At 37.2% G+C, this 21420-nt stretch overlaps 1 protein-coding gene across 4 annotated transcripts in view; it reads left to right on the plus strand.

Moving 5' to 3' along the window:
- The window catches only part of plpp3 (phospholipid phosphatase 3), a 112684-nt gene that overhangs the window by 79469 nt on the left and 11795 nt on the right, over positions 1 to 21420 (plus strand). For 3 of the 4 annotated variants that reach the window (XM_053241965.1, XM_026944340.2, XM_053241966.1), the window contains exons 7-8: positions 16160 to 16270; positions 16614 to 16687. The exons of the other annotated variant lie outside the window; for it this stretch is intronic. The gene's annotated coding sequence lies outside the window, so the exon portion shown is untranslated. The remainder of the gene's footprint in view (positions 1 to 16159; positions 16271 to 16613; positions 16688 to 21420) is intronic. 4 annotated transcript variants of the gene reach the window in all.

The raw sequence follows: 21420 nt of genomic DNA on the forward strand, positions 1-21420 counted from the left end.
CAGTGCTGACCAAAAGACCTTTACCTTTCTATTAATACCACGGTCTGTAGAATAAAATGCAAGGCCAAATTCCATAGAACGCTTCACTTTTAAATGTGTTTTCTTAGGAATGAAAAAACTCTGTAGCAGTTTTGTGCTATTTTTTCTTTTCCTACTACTATTTTCAACCTCTCTAACCAGCAGGCAATTCCACATCCGTCCAAGCGTACAACTCATTTGCCGTAATTACTTCCACAAAAATAGACTGTGTTCATAGTTGGCTGCTGTCATATATTAAAACACGTGGCATGAGCCTGTTACTAACATTTCACAACAATGATGTGAAGTGTCAGTGAAATGATCCTTATCATTAAAATCAAAAGACTAGACATATGGATAAAGATCTCCTTCCCTAAGTAGTCACTGAATACATTTCATGCATGGTTAAAGAACTGAAATACTAGGGTAAGAGTTCTAGTTTGTGTGTGAGTGTGCCTGAAAGAGAGAGTAAAAGTGAGTGTGGTGGCAAGGCAAGGTCTTATTTACTCATTGGTCCCTGGGTACTAAAATGGTTAGATCGTATTTCTTATTGCAGGAGGCCTCTTCTAAACATGCCAAACAGAGGAAAGGAAACAGAGGCCACAGATATGTCCACAGGAGACCCCCACCCCTTTTGCTTTGCATCCCACATGCATACACATGGCCACATAAACCCTGCGATTTTAAAACTCATACAGATGCACATACTGTATATATACAAAGATGACAATATACAAATAATAAATTAGCATGTAAACTCTGACCACTTCAGAATGATTGTCAGTGTAATTTAGTACATCTAAGTGCCTTGCTATAAATATTATTTGGCTCTTGTGTATGTGCTAGACTCACTGACTCTGCCATGATTGACACCTCCTTGTGTTTGGGGTTAAGCGTCTCTCTCTCTCTCTCTCTCTCTCTCTCTCTCTCTCTCTCTCTCTCTGTATTACCATTTTAAAGAGAGTGGTAGACAGGTGCAGGTTCATATAACCTTTCTGTACTCTCTCCCTCATTCCTGCTGCTTACAGTCATGCCATGGCAGTGTCTCAGGCCTTCTTTCTTAGCTCAGCTCTTCTCCAGCATCAAAGAAACTCACTGAGCCAGAGAGACAGAGTAATGTGATAACATGTGATAATATGACAGCAAGCTCATATCCCTCAGATATAGATAGGAAAGTTCTTGGGCATTAGCTAGCCTCATGACAGCATAGCATCCATAACTCCACTGGAGATGAAAGTCATTATACAATGCTATAAATCTTGTCAAGCTACTTGTTTAATTACACCTATATTTTAAGTTTTGATCCTGCCCATAAGTCCATGCCAGCACCTCAGCGAACAGAGAATATTATCAAAGCAATGTAATTAAGATGGTTGACTGTAATGTTAGAAAAATAACACTGCAATGTTCTGAAAATGTTATGTAATACCAAACCATCTATTTTAACTTCCATACAACTAAAAGTGTTGAAGCAATGTTAAGGTTTACGATAATTATTTAATAATGATCTCAGACCACGATGATAACTTGATGAAACATTCCTAGAACTATAATGTTCAGAATCACTGAAAACCCTAACAAGTTGACTGTACTCAATTGATTAATTAAATTTGTTCCCTCAATTTAATTGAGTAATGGGGTCTCCCAAAACTTGTATATTTAAGTTCACTTAAATTGGTGCTCATGTAGAGTGTATTTAAATTGTTAAGTTCATTTAATATGGTGTTCATATAGTATACTTGAATAATTTAGTTCACCTAACTTGCTGTTTTTTATCTACTGACCGTGAATCGACCCCGGGCCGTGGCGGTGAGTGCACTGCATGGTAGCCATTAGTCTCCATACATAGGGGAAATTAACACTTTTTAGAAAAATATAACCTTATTTACAAAACATCCTCTACATGATGAACTCTAGAACTTCAGTACACAGGTACCAGCAATAGACAAGATGACGAGGTCCGCCTTTTGCAATCATCTACCAATCAGTGCATTAGTTCTCTTGTTGCCAGGCAGAACTCCTTGCATGGCCAATCACATCAAAGAACGACCAGCATGAGCTATTTAATGAATCATGATTTTTGAGTTCATAACACTTGAAATCTTAAGTTTATGTATTTTGTTGGTAAATAAGTTAAACGAACTTAGATTTTTGATTCATGGGTACAAAATGCAACTTTTTAAGTAATGTTTAGTCATGATTACTTGACTGTTTACGTAAAGACAACAATAGGGTTTACAGTGATTCAGAAGAATTTTCATGAGCCAACTTGTATGAACTGTTATGTTCATGATAAATACAATAAAGTCACTCCATTGGAACCTTGCTCAAAATCAGCCTGGTTTCATGATAATCCATGAAACAGGAACTACACATATTTCTATAATAGAAACTGGTAGTATTGCATGTAGACCTAAAATCTTTTTCAGAATGTTGTCAAAAATTAGTTATAGTGATGTATTGCTAATCCTCAGGTGTAAATCAGTGGAGTGACCCATCATTCAGCATTGTTCACCTCACATATTCCTATGAAGCAACAAATAAATGCATATCATTGAATATATGTATTTGTTATTACTATGAGGCTATTAGTATGTTCTGTAACTTGCTCTGAATATGCACATCTCCTAAATGCTTTAAATGTTAGCCATGTCAGTATGTTGGTCTTTATTTGATACAAGACTTCATTCTAACACAGTCTTGTTCTATGTTGTACCTATATTATTATGCTCCAACCTCCATCTAATTCTTTATAGATTTAGTAGGTAAAATGTCTAATAGAGAAAGATAACATGTGACAGGAACTCACTGAAATTTCAAAATTAAAAAAATAAATCTGTAAACACAGTCAGCTCCATGGTTGGTGGCACCCTGTTTAATTTTTTTTTATTGCTAATTAGCTTAATCTTAAAGAGAAACTAGAGAAGTTTGAACATGTAATTGAAGTAAAGTTATTCTAAGAATATAAATAACACAAAAATATATCTTTTTAACCAAAACCAATCACACTTATTGGTAAGCTGGTAGAATTTTGGGGTCTCAGTTATTTGGAAGAAATGGAATTTGGATGAAAGAGCAAATCTTTTTTTTTTTTTCATCAAACCACAAAGGTAAGTTTTGTCTTGAGTTCTCTAGACATTACTGGAGCTTTGATTGGAACCACGTTATATGGTCAATTAAGACTAAAAAATAGAGCTTATTGCAAAAAGAATGGTATAAAAAGAAGGATGGTTATGTAGCAAAGAACCTAATCTCCATTTAAGCATGGTGCCGGGTCTGTGATGTTATGGGACTTTTTTTTTTTCCTCCAGAGGCCCTGGGAACCTTGTTGATAACATTGTAATACATAATAATACATAACATCATGTTCTCCATGAAGTATCAAGAGATTTTAAATTAAGATTATATTCTCTGCCAAGAAGCTAAAACTGGATCGTGATGGATCTTCCCACAGGACACTGATCCAAAACATCCATCCAAATTCACACAAAAATGGTTCAATGATCACAGAATCAAGCTCTTGACATGACCATCCCAGTCCCCTGACATAATCCCCATTGAAAACCTGTGGAGAGATGAAGGGGAGGGGGCCATAAGAGAGGACCTTGGACCCTGGAGGATCTGGAGAGATTGTGTATTGTGAGACGTGGTCTCAGATTCCTTGCTCTGTATTCTCCAATCTCATGAAACATTATAGGAGAAGACTCAGTGCTGTTACGCTGGCAAAGGGAGGTTGCCCAAAGTGCTAAATACGGGCATGCCAATAGTTGTGACACATGGTTTTGTTAAAATATATTTCACAGAATTAATTTACTTTAATTAAAGACTAGCTATTTCTCAGGTTTTCAGTGTAAAATTAAGCTAACTAATCAGAGACATTTTTTTAATCACCTTTTTACCAATCTTTCCAAGCATGCCAATAATTATGGAGCTGACTGTTTATAATCTAGAATCCTGCCCTGTTCCCCATGTTCTTGTTATAGGCTCTATATTGACTACAGCACTGACCAGGATAACGCCATTTAAATGAATAAATCAGTGAATGAATATACAGTAAACAGCATATACAATTCCTGCAATTTATCTGCCAGAAAATGTCCTGATTTTATTAGATTTCAGGCAAAACACTGCAAATTTTTTGGTCCAGGACTCTTGAGGAGTTCCTCCACTTAGGGTCCCTAGGTAGTCAGTTCCACACATTCATTGATGCTTATGTAAATTGTACTGTTTTGCTATGCATTGGAGCATTACAAAGAAGTCGGTGAGGCATTAAGACGGAAGTGATCACCATATTTGAATGAGAAGGAATGGTTCCTGAGGCCTGTCCGTCAGTGTCACAGACCAAAGTGGTGCGGACATCAAGTACTAAACAAAGCTAAAATCCTCTTGCTTTCTTCTGAATTAGGACAATATGGTAACACATGATTTGGATAATCCAATGTAGTCACTCTACAAACCATCTATATACAACCATGAATCAGGCTATAAACTGATTCCCAATAAATCAAATTAGATTTAATCACCTCTCAAAAGCAGCAAAATACTGTTTGCTGGTATCCTGATAGACACTAGCATGCCATCTTGTGATGTCAGTAGCTTCCCTGCACTGTTCATGTTTCTCTAAAGGACAAAAGAGAAGCAAGATAGAGGGCAAATAGAGGTTTGTTGGTGATTCATATGATAGTCTCAATTAATCTAGTTTTCCAATTTTAAACATACATTTCCTATAAACCTTCCTCTTCTTCTGGAAATCCCTCTCTTATGCAGCAGACATGAATGATTGTATTTACATAATTTCCTTGAGAAAATGAGAGAAGACGAGAGACGACAGATGGAGGTGATGTCTTCTCTACTCACCCCACCACTTCCAGTATAGATGGTGGATACTGTATGTGTTAGTCAATCCTGTATTCTCCGAGCAATTCACACTGGTCTGAGTGTCGTGGTAATGATTGTGTGGGGTCCTAGCATAACTGTAGAGTGAGTAAGGCTGATGACTGGTTTTACAGTTAATGGATACAAGACTGCATTTCCCATTACAACTGTGTGCTCAGTGTTGGGCAAATGTCTATAAGTCTGTATGAGAGTGACTGAAATTGATATTTATATTACATACAAGTAATTTTTCATGTCCCCTTAAAACAGATTAACACAATAATAAAAATATAGAACAACTAAACATTCCAACCTCTTTCTCAACTACGTTGTGCAAGGGTCTAATTTGCTTTTCCCTAGTGAAGCTTTCAAGTTTGCTTTGGCAACTTTGGTAACTGATATGATTTCTGTACTTGAGATTTAACATTGAACTCGGCAATCAAGCCTGAGCATGAGAATTCAAATGTAAATGTTTGATTTATTTTTCTGGGCTTTTGTGATTAGATCCATGTTTTGTCCCCTAAATAGCCTCACAACAGTTTCACAATTATGTGCACAATAACACCCAGGCACTATACACATTTCAAAGTCATTGTGTTTGTCAAGACAAATCTATCATTCTCCATAGTTCTGAGATCCTTTTGCAAAAACAGAAACCTGGAGGTGCAATTAACTGACCTCAGCGATAAGCATAATTTATGTTTTAGACTTCCTCGATGACATTTCATGTTAGGGGGCTGTTTTGCATTGTGAGTCACCCTGTAAAACTAAAAACAGAGTATCTTAACCAACCATTTTTCAGCTTAACAAAGACAAGCTGCAAGACGATAACTGATGTTTTGGGAAGTTACATAAAAACAGAAATTCTGTCAGTATTTTTCAAAGAGGCAAATCAGTCTTGGGGCTTGGAAAACCTGCTAATGTGCTTCGTATGCATGCTTTTTATCATCAGTCTGTTCATCTGGGTCAGATGGCATATATTTCTTTATCAAATGAACCAAGTGTTCTTTCATCACAGCATAAAAACATTGCTTCCCACCCAAGATTGTCAGCCCTGATTAAAACAACCTGTGTAAGCATGGGCAGGTTCCTTTCCTGTCTTCCTAACTGAGCTGTTGAAGCATGGCTAATCAGTTATTTCTGTAACAACTTCAGCACATCCCATTAGTCAGCAGTAGTTCTAACAGGTTCTATACCTCTGAGTTTTCTTGCAAAGTTCCACTATAGTGAGCAGGATATTACATAAAAACATAATTAATGCAAACTGTGTGACAGTTATGATATTTCAGCACTCTACAAAAGCACATGAATACTTCAAACATAGAGCCTGATCTTTGTTGTGCAACTATTGTATTTACATTAATGTAGCTTTTTTAATCAAGCCATGCATGCTCGGGGTGCTATTGTATGCTTTTGGCCTTATTTTGTCACAGCCTACAAGCAGCATGTACAAAATACACTCCTGTGATATTTTTGTTAAACAATTTGTGTTAAAAGCATAGCACAAACGATGTGTTTTGCTGCTTGGTGATGTGAAACAAACAGTAACACTTTATTTGAAGGGTACCTACATTGTGTCTTTATAACACAGTGATAAGCATTGCATAAATACTTTATAAAAATAGTATAAAGCAGTGCTGGAGAATTTATGAAAGACTTATATAAAAATGCGTAAATTGATATTGGATAATGTTGTCTTTGCATGGAAGACAGAACAGCCATCAATTATCATTATGAGATGAACGACTGAGATACTGTGTTATTTTACATTTTTTTATCCGAATCTTGCAAGTTATTAGCTTGTTTTTACACAGCACACTCATGACACTTTGAGAAAGTTGTAGAAGCTACACATCGTGCTATATAAGAGTGTTATGAATGTAAATTTGATGAACACTTTGGCTTAAGGGCATTAAAATCATTCTTTTGCCTAGCATATGGGCCTTAAAAAAAAAAAAAAGGCTGTATTGGAATGACAATCCATAAGCTTACTGTATACCAAAGATACCATAAGTACACCTCACAAACAGTGAGGTAATATAGCAGGCCAGTACTTTATTATGATTTATTATTATCTACTATTATCTATGATTTATTTACTACTATGGAGCCCAATTCCAATACCACCCAGGTGTATTCCTACCTCAGGCTAGTGTTCCTGGGTTAAGCTAGGGTTCTACCACGACCGTTACCAGGATAAAATGGATACTAAAAGTGAGTGAGTGAAATATCCCCAAAATTTAAATAAAATGGTATCCTACCGTATAAACAAATGCTTACTACCATTTTTGCCATGTTATTCTGTGTTGTCCCTAAATGCCTAGTGGTTAGTGTGTACATAAGTCTACTGAAGAATGAAGCCTACTCACATTTAGCTATGTTCAGTGATTTTATATAAAGGTAATAGTTACACAAATGTTTCAGATTTTGGATACTAAAGGTTACTATGTGTAACGTCAAAGTTTTAACCAAGTGACCCTTTACTCTACATACACTATATGTGCAGTGGATACTCAGTGAAACGACTACAATTTAGCCTTATAAAATGCATCTATTGTTTAGTTTTCTTTTTTCTTAATTACCAATCTGTAGCACGTTTTCTTTAATAATAATAATAATAATAATAAATAATAATTCTTTAATCTCAACCATATGTACAAAGCTATCTGGATCACATGATGTATAGTTTTGTAGGCTTCCCTCCATCATTATGAGGACCCATCTTTACAGAAGCGCTACACTTATTACATCACTTCCTGTGTGCTGCTTTTTTTTTTTTTTTTTTAATCTCTCCTGAACATTTTCATAATTTAAAAGTTCTCTCTTTAAACATGTATGCAAATTAAGAAATAAGAAAAGAAAAGGACCATTGTGCCTCAAAGGGATAAATGTGAGGTTAGTCGTTCTGTGAATCTGCTTGATTAAACATTCCCACAAGCTTCACAACAATAGTTGTTGGTCCACAGAAACACATGTATTCATGATGAGGAATATTCATGGAACTATGGCCCAGGAATGAAATCTGGTCCTGGTTCCTATAGTGGAAACGTGCTGAAGGTTCTTGGGTTCCTGACAAGATTCCTGTAGTGGAAACACACCTTATTACATGCTGTCTGATATGTTGTGCTTGATTTTGATAGGTTAGGATTTTTTTAAACTTGCATGCAGGCAGAAACATCTGGGCCTTATGCTTGTAAAATGGAAGTGCAGTCTGTCAGTATCTTTGAAACAATATTTATGTCATTCATCTGTCATAACTTATATTTTGTTCATAATTCATACCATATTGTGAATGTATGTGGGGTTACAGTATGGAGTGCAGAGAGAGCTCCAAGAGACAGTGATGGACTTCCAGACTGAGGTACTGAGAAGACACCCCTGAGAGGCCAATAGCACCACTGACACTACTAAGGTGGCATACTAAAGGGAGGGGGGATGCTGTTTGATTAAAATAGGCCCACCGTTCTATCAATTTCCACAGATGCTGGACTAGACAAGGTCTACTAAAATGAGTCATGTGTTTTTCTGGTGTTTATGTGGAACACCAGGCACTACATGGTAAATTTGTACTTGAACTACTGTAATAACTCGAACAGCCTGAATGGAGCTGGGGAACACACATGACAGTGTAAATGGCTCTGACTGGAACCATGTGAGTATGTGTCTTTGTGTATGGTAGGTTGCATCTGTGATGCATTATTTCAGCAGGAGTGCACACTGAGTACAAAATTACCTCCAATTAAGAGAGAAAATGCTAAAGCAAAATACCTTAAATACAGTGTTTTGCTTTCACTGCCAGGAAGAATTGGTGAGAATTTTACCTTTACAGTGTCCATGGTTAATCATTGCTGTTTGTCTGAAGCACTGACTCTGACTTTAAGGCACATACTCCAGTTTCTTTACGAGCACAGGATAAACAGGACAGCTGAGCCTGACATTCCCTGTACATTCTGGGGGTAAAACATAAATTTTCACCTTTCCTGATAGCATAATTGCTGTCTTCCCTGGAGGACTGAAAGGAATGAAGAGTTAACGGACTTCAGAGAATACATGGAAGTGCCTAAACACTGGATGTAGTAAAATTCACTAGGAGTCACGGCAGCATTATACTCCTTACTCCTGAGGCCGAGAACTCTAATATAAGTAATTTAAACAAACCAAAATGAATTTGAAGAAAAAAAGAAGGAAATCTGTTACAAAGACAGGCAAGTGTTTCTAATATAGCAGTATGGTATGTCGTATGGAACAGTGAGTGTATAATGTGATAATTATTCTACTGTGAACTTTCAGCTAGTGACAGATGAATTTTTTTGGACTAAAGAAGAATCCAGAGACTAACAGCAGTGTATGAGACCACTCAGTAATAGTTGTAGATGTAGTAAAAAAAAAATTGTATAGTTTCCAGAGAAACAGGCCATTTTGGACAGGGCTGTAGGAGATAATGTAATAGATGTTGTCAAACCCTTACATTTATTACATGAATTTTAAAGTTCTGGGAGTCCAGATGAACTCTTTCTCCTTAAGCTTCCTCACTTCATTGCTGGCAATGAAAGCAATGAAAGAAAGGTTCCTGGAACTATGGCCCAGGAACAAATCTGGTCCTGATTCCTATAGTGGAAACTTCCCTTAAGTTCTTGGGTTCCTGCCTAGGTTCCTTTACTGTAAATACACTTGCATGCAGTCAGAGGCATCTGGGCCTTATGCTTATAAAATGGAAGTGCAGATTCTCAGTATATTTGGAACAGTATTTCTGTCATCCAGCTGTCATAACTTATATTTCGTTCACGACACATGCCATAATATTAATTAACACCATAATTCATGTCAATTCAAACTGGTATGTCATTTATGTCCCGTGTTGAGTGAAGCAGTTGTTTTGATGATGAACTAATGATAGGACATAAACTATTTGCTATATCCCTAATGAAGACACTGTTTTCTCTGTCTTCCAGACATTTTTTGTGTCTGGGGCTCTCTGTAAGACTAAACCATTTCACTCAGCAGGGTGTGTTTTGGTTCAGCCCAAACAGACCTAAAGATAAACAGGAAGCACCTCTACTGCTGTCGTAAATCTGAGCATCACCATGGCATCAAGGTCACCGAACCCTTCAACCTGATGTGGCATAGGTCATACAGAAGCGTTGGGATTTGAAGGAAGGGAAACTTGACAAGTTTGGAAACTTGCTTAACATCAATATTCAAAGTCATGTTTGAGGCGTCCCTTCTCCGTCTGAGCAGCAGAACTGCCGGAGGACAAGAATTCCAACATTTTATAAAACAGTGAAAAGTACAGGACCTATGTAGTTACTGGCTGTATGCTAGTCAAATTCAAAATACTGTAAGGTTGGAATGATAATTATACTTAATTAAGATTTTTTGTTTCACCTTCTCACTCTAATGTGCGGTCTTGACCAAGACAAAATTTCGAGAAGACTCCAAGTGTTACGGTCCCATCTCAATATTAATTATATTAGAGTCAATTTATAATAATCATCCTTCTCTGGGGACACCCTCTTAGAAACTCTTGTATTTTTTCATCAAAAAACACAGCCAAGGACTGCCTCTTTATGCAGGAACAGGACATCTGTTTGACAAATACATCCTCCACATGTACACACTTCAGTAATAAAGCTTATACCACAGCACAGTTGAATTCTCAGACAGTAGTTCCAGCTGTACCATGAACAATAGGTTTATATTAATGCATGCTTTCTAATACATTATTGTTTTTATAGTAACAGCTCATTCACAGTTATTTGTATGGCAGACCTGCCATAAAACCCAAGTCTAATAATAAACAGCTTTAAAAAAAAAAAGTGTTGCTGATTAACAAAGAAAATATAAGCATTGATGTGGTGAAGTTTTTTTTGTTAGGAGACATTTATATAACATTTATGGAAGGAGTCTCGGGTGTCAGCGGTTTGTAAAAGTCACAGTGCTTCACATTGGGCCATGTGGTTGAATTTGACTACAATATGATTACAACAGACTTAAAGTTGAAAGTATATGTGCCAGTAAAAAAGACTTCTGGCTGTAAATATAACTAAAATAATTTCTTTGATCTTTACATAACATGAATGCTCTCATGTGAAGTGTATAATATTGGGTAAAGTTTGCACTGTTATCCAATTTTTAACAGTAACCTATACACTTTCGTCTAAAATGTAATGCATTTCACAATGTTTAGACCAATGATTTAGGTAAGAACTACCCTGGGTGAAAACCTCTTAAATTTATTCGAATAAATAAGAGACACTGACATGGCATGTGAATTACCTAGAAAAGGGTGGCATGGTGGTGCTTTAAGATTTCCCTTCACTGGCACAAATCCCCACAGCCACGCTCCAAAATATAATGGAAAGCCTTCGCAGAAAAGTGGAGGTTATAATACCAGCAAAGTGGTAGAACTACTCCATGTTAATGCCCCCGGTTTTGGAATGGTCAAATGTGGATGTGATGATCAGGTGTCCACATACTTTTGTACTTTTGGCCATATAATGTATCAGGCAGCACTGCAGTGCAATCTGAGCTTGTATGAAGCTTGTATGAAGCTTGACAAGGAAACAAAAGTGGTATGGTTTAGGCACACTGTTTTACTTTCAGATTTAGGTGTGTGTATGTGTGTTTGTGTGTGTTTATTGACATCTGTTAAATAATGTATGGATTGTTATCTCTTTTTATAGAGATGAGCCCAAATATCTGCTTACTATTTCTCACACCTTTGGTACTCAGGAATAATGAGGAAAAGTCAGAGATGCTTGCGGGAAGCAACTGGACATGTAGTTTCACAACTGAAACTGTTTCTGCTCTTTTTTCATGGCCATGCTCTCTATTGAGTACTGTACTGATTAGTGATTATAATCTCTTACCACGCTTTTCATTGTTCTGGAATCGTGAGAATTGCAATCCTCGAAAATAATCAGTATGTGAAATGACTCGGTAGATGTCCAAACCACAATATGAATGTGTCATTTTATCCATAATACCCACATATACACACATAATTGTCACTGAGCAAATACAAACTTCTAACCATGATATAAAACTTCTCTAAATGTTCATTTCTGAGTACTTTTATTTATATTGACACAGTGTTGGAGTTATGCGCTCCAAACCACCCTCGGTTGTAAACACATTGAGCATTCATTAGTCATTCCATCTAAGACTTAGCGACTGTATGATTCATATGAACCACAGCGCTGATGTGCAACACTTTGTTTTTGACTTAAACAGTGCTGAGTCCTAAACAAAAGTCTGAAATATGATTTGTCAGTGTAGATTTGTAGATTGTAGTGAATTTGATTATCCTGAAATGTTAACAAAATGAAATCGACTGACGCATTCTATACATTAGGACTGTGGAGAATGAGCAGAAATATGGAAGCAATGAAGTTATGACTCAACAGTTTTCTAGGAAGAGGCGATTCAGTTTTACTAGAACTCTAATAGTATGTTTGCAAGATGTGACCCATTTAGGCTTTGCTAGAAGAGGGCTGAAAAGAGCAAGTCTAAATTGAGTTTTAATTGAACACAGCCCTTTGGAGCCATACAAAGCGTCCTCTATCTATCTACACTTATCCTACACATTCTCGTCCTCCTGTCTTCAACTGACGGTGACTCGGGTCATGAGGCCAAAGGTCAAAGGTTAGCGTCTTATGGCTGTATAATGTGTGGATTGTTGTGATGGGATTCCCAGTGTGAGCTGTCTTTCTCTTTTTCAGCAAATATTCCACAAAACTCTGAAAGCTAGAGCAAAATTAAGAGATGACAGGAGTTACAGACTGATGCCAGAGATAAGGTGCTATTTTGTGAGCTTGTGAAAATCATATTACATGTTCTGATTTTCGCTACACTGTAAAGAAAAATGTTATGGTGTAATAACATGTCCATTTGTTGTATTGCATGAGTGTTGCTTGGAAACATTTGATCACAAGTATTTCACAGGTTTTGTTTGTAGCTTTGGGTTGGATCTCTTGAACTCATTAAAACTTGATGCAATTTGAGCAAACTTGATAAATGTGGTTTGAATTTGTTTGGTTTCATATGAGTGAAAAAAAAAAAAAAACTCCACCTTTAACCATAACCTTAATGTTGTTGAATGTAAGATTTTGGAATTTTGCCCTTACCTGTAGAAAAAGGCCATTGCATGCTACCTGTGGAAGACCATCTCATAACATGGGTTGTGGTACTCTTTTCTCCACTGCATGGATTCATTTAAAGGCTATGAGTGCCATGTCAATACTGATTCAGAAATAATTCAGGGCTGCATCACAAACCACATGAGGCACACTAAGTAGAAGGCGTAAATATTAATGACAATAGTGGTGTACTTATAAACTACCAGAATTGTAATGTGGACCCTTATTTTCCATTAAAGAACTTTATTTATCCCTAAATATGTTTTTGTCACCTGTAAACTCTTCAGAAAAGTGAAAAGTGATGGTATATGGATAAATTCTTGGAATGTATTTACTCTCCCCTTTTTGGCATTGATTTATGTGATACCTGAGAGTCCCAGACTCAAAATTGCACAGTTGAATGATGAATCAGTGTAATGAGGCACTTTCAAACTATCCATGAACAACAATCATGAAAATCAAGTGATGAGTACTTACATATACACGTGACATGTAACAGCTAAGAGACTCAGATAAACTCAGCACTATGGCTTTGTGAAAGCACCATGGAGATTGTGAAAGGAAAATAGTCCAGCATCCTGCATCTGTATATGATAGTGATACTGTAATAGGACCTGGGGCCATCGTCGTTTTTGATTCATCCACAAGGATACCGATTGGAAAATCTCGGAACTTTGAAACCATGCAGAGAGAAAGATGGACTGAAGCATTTAAGATGTGGAGACACTGCAGTCCTGCAACATTTGGAGCCTAAGGCTAAAACTGCAAATAGAACAATGTGTACCTTGTGTAAAAGTGCTAAGGTTTTTCATTAGTTAAGTGGAGCCTATTATCTAAGCTGCTGATTCAGAAGAGCCTCCCTGTAATGCTGCAGAGGGTCCAACACACCAGCTGTGCTCCGCCAGGCACAGCCCTGTCCCGTGAACCTCATTTAACCCATAAACCTAATCTACTTTCCACAGGTATGCGAGCTTGCAGTTAATAGGACACAGTCTGGAATTTCTGCAGTCTTTAATTTAGCAAATTTACTTTAAATACTGTTTTGCCCTCAAAATGAAATGAATGCATCTTAAGATATGGTTCGGTGAGAAGTCAGTGCTGTAAAATGTACAACATTGTTAAATAATCTTCAAATAATGAAGTTTGGGCAAAACAAAATATTTAATTTTGTTCATTTAATGCATTTATGGTCCATTACTTTGTTTCACACAAAAGTGTAAAAGAGATATTTATACTTAAATCTCTCTTTGGTCTACAAATGCGTAATTATGCATCTTGGCTGAAGGTTTAACACAAGCCAGATCTTCAACTCTTACAACAGCCGAAGTCCCTGGGTGCTCTGATCATTTGTCTAAATGTGACGTAAGGGTTGGATCAAGGCCAAGCAGGCTGATGTAAGAGTGTGTCTTTGTGAGAGATCGAGGGCATGTAGGGGGTGATCATCAAGCATAGAATACCCTCAGGATTGGGTCCATTTCTTATTCTGTGATTCCTGTCAAAGGTGAAAGGAGAATGAATGAGAGGAAAAGTTGCCCTGTCATTTTGCACACCAGATCCCATTAGGGTTACTGTGAGTGTGGAAAAACCCATAGAAGTGCAAATGTGTTACTATTACTATATAGTATCGTTTATACATACTTGGACAGTGATACAATTTATGTTGTTTTGGCTTGAAATGAACCACTGGTTAAGGGCAGAATGTCAGTTTTAACTTCAGGATAACTATAACAGCCTCACAGCCTTTAAAGCAATATACTATCATACATAGATTCAATATACTATAACATACAGTATAAGTAATTTAGGAGACCGGTTATCGGAAGTATAAGTTATTGCACAACGGAAAGTCTAGATTATAGTTATGGCATCTGGAATATCTCGCTGTTGTCTCACTGTATAAACATATTAAAATCAGAATTAATCATAAATTATGGACATACTCAAAATGTTAGGTGTGTCAAAAATGTTAATAAGGATGCACTGGTGAAGTTAGCACAGAAGATCATGAGTTACAGGTGTGATGTTTCGAGTGAAACATCGTCTGACTGCCAGACGATGGAACTGCCTCCCTTTGGACTGAATTTAGAGTTAATTTCAAAAGTGACGTCAATATTTGCATGGGGAAAGTTCCTCTTATTCAGGGTCAGCTTACGCATGAAAACACTGACGTCACTTCCCCCCTTCACATGGAGTCACCTGATTTACAAATGAGGTCACGAGAGAAACTCACAATAATCTCTCTTTTTTTCATTTGTTTTACAAACTAATATTAGAAATATCTCTCCAACTATAAAAACAGAATTTGTATTTTGAAATGTTACGGTTAGTCGCATTTAATCAAGCCACATTTAAATGAAGAGTGTATGTGCTTTTTTTTTCTTGCAGCACTAGAGTAGGAATTCAGCAATAGAAACAGACAAATTTGCACACCCATCTATGTCCACTAAACAAACTAGCATTTTGTCTCAAATTACATACTTTATTACATACTATATACTATTCTAGACCATTATTGAGTACTAACACTAACAGGCTACCTTCAAAACCCACAGAAAGGTCTGTTTTTTGCATACAAGTCTTTTGGATTTTCTAGAATAGTAAACACTTTTGTATGTAAGCTCAGAGTATTCAGTTTGAGACACAGTGGCACGTGTCAGAGAAGTGGCAGCTCAGTGGTCTTCTGATTGGAAGGTTGAGAGTTCAAGGTTGAGAGTTCAAGCTGCCACTGCTGGGCCCTTGAGCAAGGCCCTTAACCCTCAACTGCTCGGTTGTATAAATGAGATAATTGTAAGTTGCTCTGGTTGAGGGCATCTGCCAAATGCTATAAATGTAAATATCATGACAAGGCAGAAAACACAATCACAATGATGGCAGAAAGTTTTAAAGAGAAACAGAGCTGGTCAGCCTGATTAACATCAGTGTGCACGCATTCGAAAAACATTTTACATAACATTACATAAGATAGGCAGGCGAATGTGAATAATGCCACTCACACTACCTCTGCTTCTGTACGCACACGCAATGTCATGTGTCAAATATAAACTAGGATCTGCTTCCAGGCTGTATCACACCACCCCAGTATGGATAAATTTCCTTTAAAAAAACTCCTATCGTGTTTTATTCCTTAGGTATCATTCAAAGCTGGATGCAACAGCGGAAAGAGATGTGCCCTTTCAAACACACTTCCTTTCAAAAACACCTGTGTTAAGAAAAGCATGCTGCCCCTTCCCACTAGACTGGTAAGCCTGTGAAAGGAATATTTCCTTTGGGTTTTAGTCACTTATGGCTTCCATATGTTACTCACATAATATAATGTTAAAACGTTACAGTAGTCCTAAAGTATAAATCTCAAATTTAAAAAAGTGTAGAATGGTCAAGGCTTGGGGTCACACAAAATTCATAATGGCCATTTTGGGGTTGTTTGCCTAAAAAGTTTTGGCACCCCTGCTTTAAAGCATTATTTTTAAGCAATTTTGTCTGAATGACAAAACTAAAGACTTATTATTCTGACATTTTTACAATGAATGACAATATAAAATCAGGCTGGGACTGAATATAGCCTGCCTTCTCTCATGTGCACAGCAAACAACAAGAGAGAAACAGTGCAGACTGTGACATTTGGACACGCTCTGATCATGTGTGTGCTGTACATCTGGGTATGTTGCGCATGTCCCTGCTACCTAGAATATATGGCATCTGCATAATGATGCGCCGATCAAAGTTTCAAATACCAAATTATTGAAAGATTTCTTGACACCAACCCTTGGATCACACAACACGAGCCCTGAAAAATAACTTTTTAGCCTAGATATCATTTTGTCCCGTTAGGATCGTGAGGTTGATTCTAAGAATGTAAGTAAAACTAATAGCTTCATACAACATTGTGCATGGACTCGTTTTTAGTACTTATGTGCAGTTTTCTGAATTATACTTATGTTTCATGAAACGATAAGCCAAAATGTAATGAAAAAAATATAGATGATTATGGCATGCTCCAGCTCAAGAAGTGTAATTGTTGGGCTTTAATTTGTATGTGCAAGGTCAGTGGGTAAGGCTAAACACAAACTACTTGTCAAGATCTTTCAAATGATGTATGGCATGTGGCTATGTGAAACACAGTATAATTTTTTAGAGAGGTTTAGAAATATTTGTTAAACTCCTGGACTCCTGTTTTTTTAGCTGCAAACTAAATTGTTGTCATTTACATCAAATTTAGTATATTGCTTATGCTAATGCATTAGGCATTTTTAGAGGGAAAATAACCAAATGCTCTGAAGGGGTGCAGTCCTAATAACAGGCCAGGCTGAGTTTAAGCAATTAACTATAAGCATCTGCCTTTAAGCCTGAAAAAAAATGAGGGGATAGAAAATGCAGATTTTTTTTACATATTATACAATGTAATAGATAATAGATAATAAAATAGCACTTGATCCAGCACATCCTACTATATTACATGATGAACTGGAAGTATGGTTGCAGAAAGTGTGAAGCTTAGGCAGGGGTGAAAAATCTACTGGTGAGAGTTGCAAAGAGGGCCTGGACAAGCCACAAAATATTTCTTTATTTATTTTCTATCATGTACGAACAGTTAATTGTACACACACAATGTGGCAAGACAGTAAATCATGAACTTGTCCTGTGGACAAGGGATGTAGACTATTTTAGCATGCTTTTTATACACTATTTTGAGTTTTGGAATTGATAAGTTAATGTTAATCTTTGCCCAAGCCATTTCAAGGTGGAAGTCCAGCGCCATTGTCAGAGAGAGGCTCTGGATGTAATACTGTTCCTTGTTTGACCTGACGTCGCACAGGAAAAATGGGCTTAAGTCAGATTTATATGTAAACTGGGACACAATGCTGTTTTAGCCAAACTTTGCAACTCCCACACAACTGTGTGAATAGCGCTTAAGCCAGTAGTTAGGTCTGAAGTCTGAATACTGATGTGTGAAATATATGTATTAATGCCTGATTTTGTATAATGCAAATCTGAGTACAACCCACTGGCCAAGTCAATCACCTAAACTCAATCCTAATTAGCATCCATTTCACTAATGTAACGGGAAAAAAAGCCTCCATAAACAATGAAGAATTGAGAATGTTTGACAAAACTCTATGCTGGAGAAGTCGCCCTGCATGTGGTGATCATCAGCTTCCAAACATTTGCAACCGAGTGTAAAACAAAATTTTATTTATGAGAGGGAAGAAATGGTAGGGGCTTATTTATTGCTATTGGTATGAGGCTTTAGGGAACATTACTCCCTATTGCTGAATACCTACAATAATATACTGTATTACAGTTGAGGAGCCTGCACCTCTGTGCATATTGACCTAGTCTACTGAGTAAAACCTTGCCAATTTTTACATTGTTTTCTGTATCTGTTTGTCTAATATTCAAGATGAAATCTCATTTCAAAATTTTCTGGAATGGCATGGAGATGTTTAAAAACTACAATTACCAATTAGTTATTAATCCGTGTTTCTATGTTTTATTGGTTTCTTTATTTTTGAAACAGACAAAAAGATTAAAAGGGTAATAGGTTTTGGCAACATGTGTCAAAATAAAAAATTTATTCCTTCCATGCCAAATCCTTCAGGGAATGAAGGCCTTCATCTCTGAGCGACCACTACTGAGTGACAACATCTGTCCCGGTAGTAAGATACCAGAGAGCAACTAGGAGGACATTAATGTAATGTCATGGTTGCAGTTATGCTGCTGGTTTATGAGCACGTTTATGAGCACGTCCAGTTTCCTGTCAAATGGGAGAGATTATTCAGAGAAAATGATCCACCACGGAACTCTTAGCAACAGCAGGGGAACCTTGCATCTAATAATTCATCATTTAGCTTATCCTGCTTTCTGTTATTTTTGTGTTGTGTGGAAGGACTGACACAGCAAGGAACCAAGCCATTACCTTGTGAACTTGTAGTTGATTGTCCTACTAATAAGGAAATTAAATGATGGAGTTGTTATCTTATTTGCACTATCCGTTAATACTACAGAAAACTATTTTGGGATATTGCTAACAACACTGATTCGGAAATTAGGTTTGTTGTGACAGCTTTTTTGTGACATTTCAGCTCAAATTTATCAGAACATACTCTGGGTACCAATTGTTCCAGGTTGTTTTTGTACCTAATTATCAAAGTAATGAAGAGGAGACTTAATTAGTTCTGTAATACAGTTTTGCTAAATACTGTATAATTTATAATCGTACAGTAAATGCACTTATGGGAACATACAATATGGGCTCAATCCTTAGGCAATGTTTATAAACAGCACACATCATATAACCTATTTCACTGCCCAGGAACAAGCTTCAGCCTGACATTGTTTTTAATTCCTTTCTAATGGTGCATGTATGATTGTTGTGCATGCAGCATATCACTCTTTTGTCATGAAGAATGAGAACCAGGACCCTCAGTGTGGTAAGGAGGGGTGCCTTTTTCACCCATGTTTAGTTTGCCCTTTCAGTGAGTAACGCATTCCAGCTGTGTGTCGTCCCTGAATCCTTTGTAAAAAGTCAGGACACAACCAAAGGCATTTGTGACAAAGGATTCACTCTCAAAGGAGGAGTAGGGGGTGTAGTGGTTGGATTTGCTTTGTATGCTTTCTCCACATAAGAGATCAGATACAGGATAACCTCAACAGACCCTCATTGCTCTTTCACTCATCAGGCTTCAATTACCGTGTGTCAGTATCCAGCCAATGGAGAGCCTCAACAACGTCTCGCCCATTCACCTCCATTCCACACACTCTGGTTCTCACAGAGCCTTGCGAAACACCACTGGCTCTCCTGCCTGTAAGCACTGATGCAAGGCAGAGCTTGGGAAAGCTAAAACCCAGCCAAAATGGCCTGCTAATTGCAACATCTTGCACCAATTGGTGAGGATGAAAACCCAGCGGAAGTCTTGACACAACCCAGCAGTGCTATAGCTGCCAGGCTTTGCCACAGGACGGAAACCCTTTAGAGGAAGTAATAGCTTAATACCACTCCATGTGTCAAATGCTTTCAAGGTGATTTTTTTCAGGGATTATGGGTAACATGTTTTTTTTATTTTTATTTTTTTTTTACACTGAAAATGTACAGGACATGCAAATGTGTATGGTTATTATTTCTGTTATTGTGTATACAAAGATTTTGTATGTTGTACTTCCTATGTGTGTGTGTGTGTGTGTGTGTGTGTGTGTGTGTATGGGCCCTCCTAGTGAATAGCTGTCCAGCTCACAGGGATTAGATTGGCCGTGAACTTGGCCATGGCCGGAAGTTCCCACTGCTCTGGTTATCTTAGTGGAAAATGCATGTTTTTCAGACCTGCTAGACCTGGTTTTGATTTCCATGTGGTGTCATCACAAGATGGGAATACAGAGCTCTGGCTCTAACTTGTTGAATTTAGTCACTACTGATCCAGAGTCAGTACAATAGTCCTACAAAATAGAACATCGGCACTGCCAGCCTGCTTGGACATCAAAATTTCTTGTTGAATTATTGCCTATCCAGAGTGAGGTCTGCTTTATGACTTGTTGGATGAATGGGAAAACAGCTCCATAAAATCTGACAGAAGCAATAGATAGTTCCTACAAATTTTGGACATTTAAGCACATATTTATGGTAGTCTGAGAAGTCTGAGATGATCATAGCTGGAGTAAAAGAATATGGAAGCACCAAGATGAATCACATATCTACAATAATATATGTGGGTGTATGGGAAAAGGCTGCTTTTACAAAGACATGTAAGCATCTGACTGAAAACACACTGAAATATCGGTTTGTCCTCTAACCACTTACATTCTTTTGCTTTCAATTATGAACACTACCCTGGAAATTCCTGGACAACTGTTTAGCTTGCTAAGCTACGATCTATAATAGTCCATAGTACTTTATTTTATCAAGACATTTTTTTTAGTACTCCATCATAGTTAGCTGTATGGATGGTATCAAATTAATCTCACAATATGCTTAAGGGTAAAAAGATATATTTCTTCTTGACTAGTATGATAAACCTGACCACACACTTATAGTGTGCCAAACCAAGGCCCGATGTGAATTATCCTTATAGATTTTTTTGATGGACAACTGTAATTAGTTTCCTTCCCAACTTGCGCAATATAAATCTACATAAATAAGATAACACTTTCATCCAAAAGTGTTACGCTGCCCTGTGATGTAGCATGAGTAGCAGTTTAAAAACATGTATGATAGAGGAGAACAAGTTAGTGGGTGGTAACTGGCAAATTGGGAGTACTAAACTAAATGTTTACACATGGTCTCATGTATGAATACAGAACCAAACTACCTATATATCTATTATTTCTGCCCCACAATCATCACTATACCAGAACTTCACGTTCCATTCTCATTTCCTCATATTGAGAATTTGTTTTCCCT

Source organism: Pangasianodon hypophthalmus, chromosome 19 (assembly GCF_027358585.1).
Source record: "Pangasianodon hypophthalmus isolate fPanHyp1 chromosome 19, fPanHyp1.pri, whole genome shotgun sequence".
Taxonomy (NCBI): Eukaryota; Metazoa; Chordata; class Actinopteri; order Siluriformes; family Pangasiidae; genus Pangasianodon; species Pangasianodon hypophthalmus.